This window comes from Silene latifolia, chromosome 1, assembly GCF_048544455.1.
Source record: "Silene latifolia isolate original U9 population chromosome 1, ASM4854445v1, whole genome shotgun sequence".
Lineage (NCBI taxonomy): Eukaryota > Viridiplantae > Streptophyta > Magnoliopsida > Caryophyllales > Caryophyllaceae > Silene > Silene latifolia.
Genome location: NC_133526.1, coordinates 138,306,414 through 138,316,469, shown reverse-complemented (window position 1 = coordinate 138,316,469; position 10,056 = coordinate 138,306,414). Strand labels below are relative to the sequence as shown.

The following is a 10,056-nucleotide window of genomic DNA, read 5'->3' as shown; positions in this document are numbered from 1 at the left end:
GAAATCAACCAGGAACAGGCGCAGCAGAGCTGCGTCCCTTGGAAGAGGCGCAACACTTGCTGCGTCCGTTCCTTGGCTCAGTTCTGGCTGTGAAGCCGGAATTGCAAGTTTTTAATATTTGTTGGTGATTTTAATGATTGATTATGAGTAATTGACTCGGATGAAAGTGATTAGCAGGTTATTTACATGTCAACGAGGGTCATAAAAGCAATAAACACGGATGAAATTAAACAATATGAGTTAATTACAAAATTACAAGGTTAATTAATTAACAAATTAACAAACTAATTAGGTTAAACAGGTTATTAATGACGAATTAATGATGGATATGATAAATAACAGGTGGGAATGTATCAATGGCGAATTCCAGAGACACTATATTGATGAATCGAATCTCTAAAACCCGAATTTGATTTTAATGACGAAAACCCGCAAATATTGGTTTATAAGGGATTTAAGTCGGGATTTAATGACGAATTAATACTAATGATGATGAATAATATGTTAGATGCTAGAATCATTATGCCTAAATCATGTCAATGAACAATGAACAAACGCAAGAAAATAAAAGAAACGAATTAACAAAAGACGAAGGAAGAAGAAAGGAAGCAGGAACTGCGACAGCCTCACGAAGAGGCGCAGCAGTTGCTACGTCCTTTCTCGACGGTTGTCTTCTGATAATCCGTAAAAAGGGTTTTAGACAAGGTTTTAGAAATCGGTTTTAGGAATACTTTCGACATAAACCTAACATTATGATTACAATAAATAAATAACAATAATAAAATAAGGATTTACACCTTCAGACTTACATGTTTGACGAAACGAGATGAACTAAGTTAACGTTTAGTGATGCTCGACTCGAATGTAGACGAAAGTGCCCTCTAGGAGGAAAACGAAAAAAGTTGATTAAGTTGATTGATGTGGAGTTGGTCAAATTGGTCGGTCATGCAAACGAGGCTGGTACTCAGAAAGATTCGAGCTTACGTGGTCGAAAGTTCAAGCACGTAGACGCCAAAAAGTAAGAACGTGGTCTAGAATGCAAAGGGAGAAGAGAAGGGCGGACACTCGCGTGAGAAATATGAGAGACCGAAGGTCTCTATTTATACTAATCACGTGGAGGAAGTAGGGTTTTTCAGAGAAACTTTGGAAGTGAATCTCGAAAAGATATGAAAAGATACGAAAAATACGCAGAAAAGGACTTGGGAAGAGGCGCAGCAGGCACTGCGTCTCTTGGAAGAGGCGCAACACCTGCTGCGTCCTTTCCCAAGTGGTTTCCTCTTGCGGAAGAAAGATTTCCGTGTTTTGGTTATGGAATAACGGATTAATCTTGTTTTCCTTAATATTTTGTGTGAATATTACAGGAAATTATTTGCCAAATATTAAAAGATTGCGAAAATATGGAATAGAAATATCCGGAACATTCCAGAACATTCTGTCTCGGTTTTTGAAAATGAAGACGGTTTTTTGACCCGGACTCCAAATGTACTCTAATTACTGCCAAAACGACCGTATCGGCACGTAGATGTCAGTTAAGAGGTAGACACGAGTGTTTGAGCTATCACTTACGATAAACTTACGAACTGTCACAAATCGTTCTGCATACCAAACATGCGGCCCAATCATCACCGGGTGGTTTGCGGGAGGTGCAGAAATGAGGTATCTAAAGAGCCCCCACTTTGACTGAGGCTTGGACAAGGCGAGAGTCAAAGTATAGCCAATAGGTTAATCGAAGATTACAACCTGACGACTATGGCGACACGAGGCGGCTCAAGGGGTCTGAGCCAAGGACCTGTCGTCGGGAACATTTTAGAGTATGTCGACTATCGGGGAGGGTCGTTTAAAGTCCATTAGACTATGTAAGGAGGCTCGCCAGCCATAAGAAGAGAACATACCTGAAATTCCTCGAAACTCCAGGGGAAACAAAATGCGATATTGGGAGAAGACAGCAGGACATAGTCTGGAACTGCTGGGCTAAATCTGCTTGCAGTCGGCTTCAAACAAACTTCAGAAGAGCTTGGTGTCGATGTTGATCTCCACGTCTCGAGAGGGAATGACTGTCGGTCGTGAACTCTCGCTGGGGGAACATAATCGGGAACTGATCTCCATGTCTCGAGAGGGAGTGTCTATCCATGTACTCTCGTTGGGGGAACGTAATCGAGAACTGGTCTCCATGTCTCGAGAGGAAGTGTCTATCCGTGTACTCTCGCTGGGGGAACATAATAAAGGCGTGTCGAAACTCCTGTCAAAGAAGGAACGCTCTTTGTGACAAGCTAGGTCTTGGATAAAAAATAATATATGGCAGTTTGCAGTTGGCTTGAAAATGCGGGTCCGGGCGAAGAATATACGTCAAACGGATCAAATATGTGATATAGCATCAAGGAAGAGGCGCACCAAATATGGGCCCACAAAATAACGAACTCATAACGAATTTTTGAAAATTCGTATGAAGGGAAGCTGAGGAAGAGGCGCAGCAAGAGCTGTGTCCCTTGGAAGAGGCGCAGTACTTGCTTCGTTTATTCCTAAGCGTGTTTTTCCTGCGTAAAAACCCGATGAAACAGAGGGTTTATTTAGTCGAAACACAAATTCTCAATTTCTCTCTCAAAGTCCAACCATTTCCGTCAAAATTTGATCCAAAAGCTTGCATTTGCCATGACTAATCGAGGTATGTGTATCAATCTAACATTTATCGTCCGTACTTGATCAAATGGGATCGACAAAATTAGGGTTTTCGACCCTAATTAGTCGAAAATTTGGGGCTTTTCCTCCAAACGGTTTTGCCTTGAAAAATTGACTTTGTATATGGCTAATTGGTAATATAAGGATCATAACCATGTATTTGTTTCGAATTTTCATTGAGTTTTGAGCATTTTGAGTGAAATTGAGACGGTTTCACAGCTAAACCGTAAATCGCTTCGAAAATAGCCTTAGGATTGCCCATTTGTGACGAAACTTGATATTTGGAATCCTTGTATGATGGGTAAACTTCCTACCATCTCGGAATTTTGATTTGTGATGGCTTTTTCAGGACACTTCCTAGGGCATAATCACCGTTATAATGAAATGCTGTCGAAATTCCGACTCGAACCCATGACTAGGCTTCAACTTAGGCTTGACTTGACCCAAATTACCACATGAATGGATGGGTTTGTGGGAAAATTGCCAAAGATGGTGAGAAAGGAGCGATTTCGGAGCTCCGAAAACTTGAAAATCCCATAATCAAGGCTTGTCGTCACTTGACGCGGCCTAAATTCACTTTAATTTTGCAGGTGACGAGGCTTCTACATCCGGGAGGGATCCCATGGACGTGGACACTGCTGTTGACCCTTCTCAGATGCTTGAGGAGGCGTTGGAGGAGGCTTTCACCGCGGCGCGGTGACGGCCGCCGAGGACGAGGTCCTCGAGGAGGAGGTTCGAGGAGGAGGAGGCCCCGAGACGGGCCAACGTTGGACGGGGTAGTCGCCACCGAGGGAGCACTGCGTGGGCCGAGACCGGGACAAGAGGGCACCGCTTTGGGGTCGCGGAGGGTCACCTGTCCTACAGGACGGTGAAGAGCTTGGTAAATCGAATTCATCACTCTTCATTCATTTCTGTTTGTCATTCCTTTTCTTCTTCATCTGAGCTAAAGATAGCTTTTGTTTCAAATCAACATAGGAGGCCGGGAACATCAGATCGTTCTCGGGCTATACGACGGCGATGGGGTGCTATGAGAGGCTGTCAGCTGAGGAGCGAGCCATGATCGAGCGGGGAGCGTTCGGCGCCCTGGTGCAGGCTTGGAGGGATATCGCGAGGAGGAAGCTTCGGGATAACCTCAGTCTCGTCCGAGCCTTCTTGGACCGGTTTTGGGACACGACCTCTACGTTTAACATGCCTTTTGGCGAGGTGGGGGTCATGTTAGAGGACTACGGCATGATTTCTGGTCTGCCGTGTGGGACTGAGGTGGTAGAGTGGCCGGAGACAGCCATGAGAGTTGACTCGGCAGAGGCTAGGAGGCTGATCGGCTGGAACTTGGCACCGAAGGCGCCTGCGGTACCTGGCTTGGTGCCTAGTTCTTAAGTTCGAGACTACTTTACGGGGAAGACCCTGGCGTCAGTGGTGATCGAGGGGAGGGAGACGGCTCCTCCTCCCTGTACTGCAGAGCAGAGGGTCCGTTTGTGGCTCTGGTGGTTCTTGTCTTCGATCTACTTCGGAGACAAGGGAGAGAGGCTTTCGACGAAGCTTCTTCCCTTTCTATCTGACTTGAGCTCCCTAAGCCGTTGGGACTGGGTCACTGCTGGTTTTGCGGTCCTAATCCGCTTCATGAGGGCTATGGTTCGTCCGGAGTTGATGGAGAAGGGGACTTCTTCTGATGTTATCGGCCCTGGACTGCTGTTGGAGGTATGAACCTTCACTTCATTTCATGAAAGATCATTTCCTTTTCTTATCAAATCACGAAATATCGTTGTTGATTATCTTGTTTTAAAGGTGTGGGCGTACTCCTACTTTCCGGGCCTCGCGCCCAAGAGGACGGAGCCGGTGGAGAAGGCCTATCTCGTTGTGAGGGATTGGGTGATGTGTCGCACGAGGAGTCGGCGTTCCTTCCACGACGTCTGTCGGTGGGAGGTGAACGCTCTTCAGCTGGACGGCGTGAGTACTTTACCTTACATTTGTGTGTCTCCCTTCTCTTACCTTTAGAACTGATCATAAGAATGATTCTTGATGTGACCATTATTTGAGCATATTTAGTCCCCGAATTAGCCTTATTCCCATGCTTTTTAGTGCATATTTGGGTCATTTATTGTCTTTAGTCCTTTGTTTTGCATATTCTTTAAGGTTTTGATCCCTTGGTAGGAAAGGAGTGCAAACCTTGCATTTTCATGGCAAAATGGAGCTAAATTGATTGAATTCAATGACCAAGCATCAAAGAGAAGACAAGACTAGAAGGCCTTTGTACATACTATAGTAGATGGGAAATGATGAGAAAAGATCCTTGCATCCCCGACAAAATCCTAAAGGATTGTATGAAGAAAAAGGAAGAAAAGAAGAAAGGAGGAAGCTGACTCAGAATTCGAGCGGACTGCCCACAATCCGCCCATCGAAGACAAGGAATCTGAACGTCTTCCTCAGAGGGACGCTCGTCCAAAACCGCCACAATCCGCCCGTCCACCCAACAAATCCGCTCGTCCAAAAGACCCACAATCCGCTCGTCCCGTGCCCTGGACGCTCGGATTGTGTGACAGCTATCCCGTCTTCTACTTGTTCTATGAAGGATGCGCATACCTCGGGAAAGACTAGCAAAAAGGAGACTCGCATATTTTTCTGAGAGGAGCGATTCCTCAACGACTTAATCGTCATTTAAGCCCTTAGTAAACCCTAATTTGTGTACCTAATCCCCACTATAAATACCCCATTAGTCTAATTAGATTATCATGTTCTTCTTATCAATCTTTAGTTTAGTTTATATCATTCTAATCTCTCTTTAATCTTGTAATCAACTTTTAATCAAGTCTTAATACAAATTTCATTTCCTTAATCTCTCTTTTGTTCATCTTTCATTTTGGGTAATTGAAGATTATTTGGGTTATTATTGGGAGATTGACAACCTTCCAATCAATCATCAAGTACTTCTATTATTCTTTGCTTTATCATTGGAATCATTAGTAGGTATAATTCTCTTAATCCCTTTTTAATTATTGTTAATCATCTTCATTTATTCATCATGTTTGACTTTGTTGGTATGATTGACAACCTTGCTAGCATGTTCAACATGATAATGAGTGAGTAGTTTCCTTAACTAGGGTTAATGGGTAATTAGGGGAAACCAACATGGGGGATGATTCATGCTTAAATTAATATGTTTTCATAGTTTATTTGTTTGCTTGTTATGATCTCAACTTATGCACATGTTATGTTTGATGAAATGTGAGCCAATGAATCCTTGCATTTTTTACCCATCACCTATCTTTTCCATGAGACTTGTAAGACATAAACCAACTCGAGTCTCATTAGACCATGCATATAGTTGAGTAGGGAAGATTAAGTCGACTTGTAGGTGTTTTACAATCTAATCGATTCGGCTCTGAGAGCCAAACTTTCCTAGGATTGTAAGACATAAACCAACTCGATCCATCACAACAATAATTGCTTGCTTATAATTTGAGAATATGTTTGTATGATCAATTCCCATGAATCCCCTATGACCCCATGACACCCTAGTGCCTTTTATCAATTGTTTACATCCCTTTTTAATCATCTTGCTTGTTTACTTTCATTGCTATTTAGTATAGTGATCTTGTATTCCAACCCCAAATTGTGACACCTCTAGACACCGCTAGTTACAAATGAAAATCTCACTTCAATACCCGTCCCTTGGGATCCGACCTTTACTTGCCTCTTTACTAATAGTAGAGTTGTTTGTGGAGTTTATAAATATTGTTTTGGTCTAGGTGCTCCTAACAACAAGTACCGAAAACTAAACCTCTCAAGAGGGTCCGACCAAAAATGGCGCCGTTGTCGGGGACGGTGTTAACTTGATTTAGATTTTCTTAGATTGTTATTAGTTGTGTCTTTCTTTCTTTGCCTTGGGAATTAAAACTCCTTAAGGTTTTTTCTAATTATTTTCAAGTTGTTAGATATTTTACATGTCTAGAAGATCACAAGGTAACTTGTTACCCTTTGATCACGAAATTGAAAGGACTTTGACAAACAATAGAAGACTTGCTAGAAGAAATTTGAGAGGTATTGGTGAGGTTGTAGATATTCAACCAAACGCTATTGAGTTCGTCAACCCTTTTGCAAGAGAAGGTGACGAGAACCCAACACAAAATCAACCCACAATGCCTAAATTTTCATCACATTCCGTACCAACCGAGGAGAACCTACCCAATGGTACTCCCACACCACAACACTTAACCGGAAATTTCATTGCCAAATCCGCATTTATCCAATTAGTCGAAAGAAGCCAATTTGGCGGGATGCCTAGTGAAGACCCTCACTCTCACATGGAGACTTTTTGTGACTATTGTGATGCGATTTCTCAAACCGGTGTAACTCATAACCAAATTCGATGGGTCTTATTTCCTTTTTCTCTAATTGGCACCGTAAAACAATGGTTGAAAGGCCTTGATAAGGCTACTCTCGGAATTGACTCTTGGAAGAAATTGGCTCTAGCTTTCTACAAAAAGTTCTACCCACCGGAAAAGACTAACATGCTAAGAGCTCAAATTACGGGCTTTAAGCAAAGAGATGAAGAATCTTTGTATGAAGCTTGGGAGCGATTCAAGGGAATTTATCGCTCATGTCCTCATCATGGACTTAGCGAGTGGTTCTTGGTACAACAATTTTGGAATGGTCTTTATGAAGACTCAAGAAACATTCTCAACATGGGATCAAATGGTATGTTCACCGAAGTTGACGATAATCAAACTTGGAACAAGAATGAGGAAATGGCGGTCCATAATTCACAATATAGTAGACCTCGCAAGGCTACTAGAGGAGCAAAGATGAAGTGGACTCTATTACTCAATTGGGTGCTCAACTTAGTGCTCACATTGATACCATCAATTTGAAGTTTGAAAAAGCTATGGCTAGACTTGAAGAAGCCTCAAAATCACCAAAGCAACATGTTAATACCATGACGGCATCTTCATCAATCCCAAGTGGGATATGTGAGAATTGTGGAACTTTGGGACATGACCAAAGTGAATGTAGGGGAACAAATGAACAAGTGAATGCTTTTCAAGCATACAAGAGTGGTACCCCTTATTCAAATTATTACAATGAAAACACCAAATTCCACCCAAATCTCTCATACAAAAGTCAAAATGTTCAAAACCCTCAACCAACATACACCCCACCTCCCATGAGAAACCAAAATCAAAGACCCTTTTACAACCAAAACCAAGGTTACTAAAATCAAACTCCATACAATCAACAAAATAACCAAGGTTTTGATGTTCAAAAAGCGGTCCTCCAAATGCAAAAGAATCAACAAGAGTTTTTCACTCAAATGCAAAAGGATAGTCAAGCAAAGGAAATCACCATCAACAACATCCTAGCCCACACCAAAATGTTGGAAACCCAATTGACTCAACTAGCATCTTCAAGCTCACAAAGACAAAAGGGGCAATTACCACCTCAAAGTAATCCCCCGAGACATGAAACGGTTAGTGCCATTCACTTCAGGAGTGGTACGAGGTATGAAGCACCAAAGAAGCAAGTTGAGGATGAAGTTGTGGAAGCTAGTGACAAAGAAGAAGTTGTGCAAAACTCCAAGGATGGAGAACCATCAAAAGAAGAAGTTTCAAAGAAAAATGAAGACAAGGCCAAGGACAAGGAACCCCTTTTGATTAGACTTCCTTTTCCAAGTCGTCAAGCGAAGCCCAAATTTGATGACCAACTTGGAAAATTTATGGAAATTGTGAAGAATTTGGATGTCTCGATTCCTTTCACGGAATTAATCAATCACGTGCCGGCCTATGCAAAGTACATGAAGGACATCCTTACGAAAAAGAAGTCAATCCGGAAGCTTGAGACTATCGCCTTCACTAAGGTGAGTAGTGCAATCCTTCAAGGGAGTTCACCTCCGAAACTTAAAGATCCGGGAAGCTTCTCAATACCGTGTACCATTGGCGACACAACGATCAACAAAGCCCTATGTGATCTAGGGGCTAGTGTGAGTGTTATGCCGTATTCGGTGAGTAAATGGTTAGGGATGGGAGAGCTTAAATGTACCAACATCACACTCCAAATGGCCGATAGATCGACGAAGACACCATTACGGATATGGGAAGATGTTCCCGTAAGAGTTGGGAAATTTATCATCCCGGTGGACTTTGTCATTGTTGACATGGAAGAAGACTCCAATATTCCAATCATCCTAGGTAGACCTTTCTTGCACACCGCGGGTGCGATGATAGATGTGAAGCATGGAGAGCTCACTCTAGAGGTGGGAGATGAGAGCATAACTTTCAATCTTGACAAGACCATGAGAGCTCCCCGTTTGCATGAACCATGTTTTATGGTTGATCATTATAGCCGGAAGGATGAGAGGAAGAAGTCGGAATTCCAATGGAAAAAGAAAGTTGATGATGCTCCATCAAAAGAGCAAGAGAATAGTAACAAAGAGAGCTTGAAAAGCTCGCCCATGACAAGTGAAGAAGAGGGCCTTGTTGGCCAAAACAAGAAAGGAGGAGAGTTGTCTCTATCAACTCAAGAGATTTTTAATGATCAAGTAGACGAAGTTTGCGGTCTTTGGGACGATGAGTTTGAAGGGATTTTCAATCCCTACATTGGTAATGCTATCGATCAAGACCAACATGAAGGACAACAAGTGCAAAGATCTATTGAGGATCTTTATCATGATAATGAACAAGCTTTTGACTACTTCTTCAAGCTGTTGAGTAACATCAACAACACCTTGAACATGCCCCCATGACATCTCACTAAGGATGAGAGTTTGGTGGAGTCCTCTCCAAACCACCATTTGTAAATATTTCTAACTCCCTAACTTGCATTTTAATTCTTACATTGCATTTCTTGTCATTTTTGGATTTTTGTGCCTTGATCAAGATATTCATCATTTTTTAGAGAAGTGAGGGAGGGACTAATGATTTTATTGATGTGTAGTGCTTTAACTTAGTGTGGGGATAGCAATTGCCTAGGCTATTCATGCCTTTGTAGTGCCCCTACAATGAAGAACACGGGATTTGAAGAATGAAAATGACACGGGTTATGGAAGTGCACGGATGGACCTGAATCCGGGTAGACCAGGTGGAATCCGAGCGGCTTAAGGGTAATCCGCTCGTCTTATAGGAATCCGAGCGTCTGTGGAGGAATCCGTCCGTCCAAATGAGCTGCAAAATCAAAAATTTTGGTCTGTAAGAGAATCCGAGCGTCCCAGCTGAGAAAACGCTCGTCTGAAACTAGCCGCTCGTCTTTTTGCCAATGCAGATTTAGCAAAGTTCCTGTAACAGAATCCGCTCGTCTTTGAGGAAAGCCGCTCGTCCTGAATTGCAGAATCCGCTCGTCTTCACTGAAAGTCGCTCGTCATTAGGCGAGTTTTTCTGAAGTCAAATTGAG

At 42.6% G+C, this 10,056-nt stretch overlaps 1 non-coding gene across 1 annotated transcript; it reads right to left on the bottom strand.

The window, feature by feature from the left end:
* Nucleotides 1-7,184: 7,184 nt before the first annotated feature.
* Nucleotides 7,185-7,291, bottom strand: LOC141624681 (small nucleolar RNA R71). The gene has a single exon (XR_012534491.1). It is a non-coding gene; the product is annotated as a small nucleolar RNA R71 (small nucleolar RNA).
* Nucleotides 7,292-10,056: the final 2,765 nt, after the last annotated feature.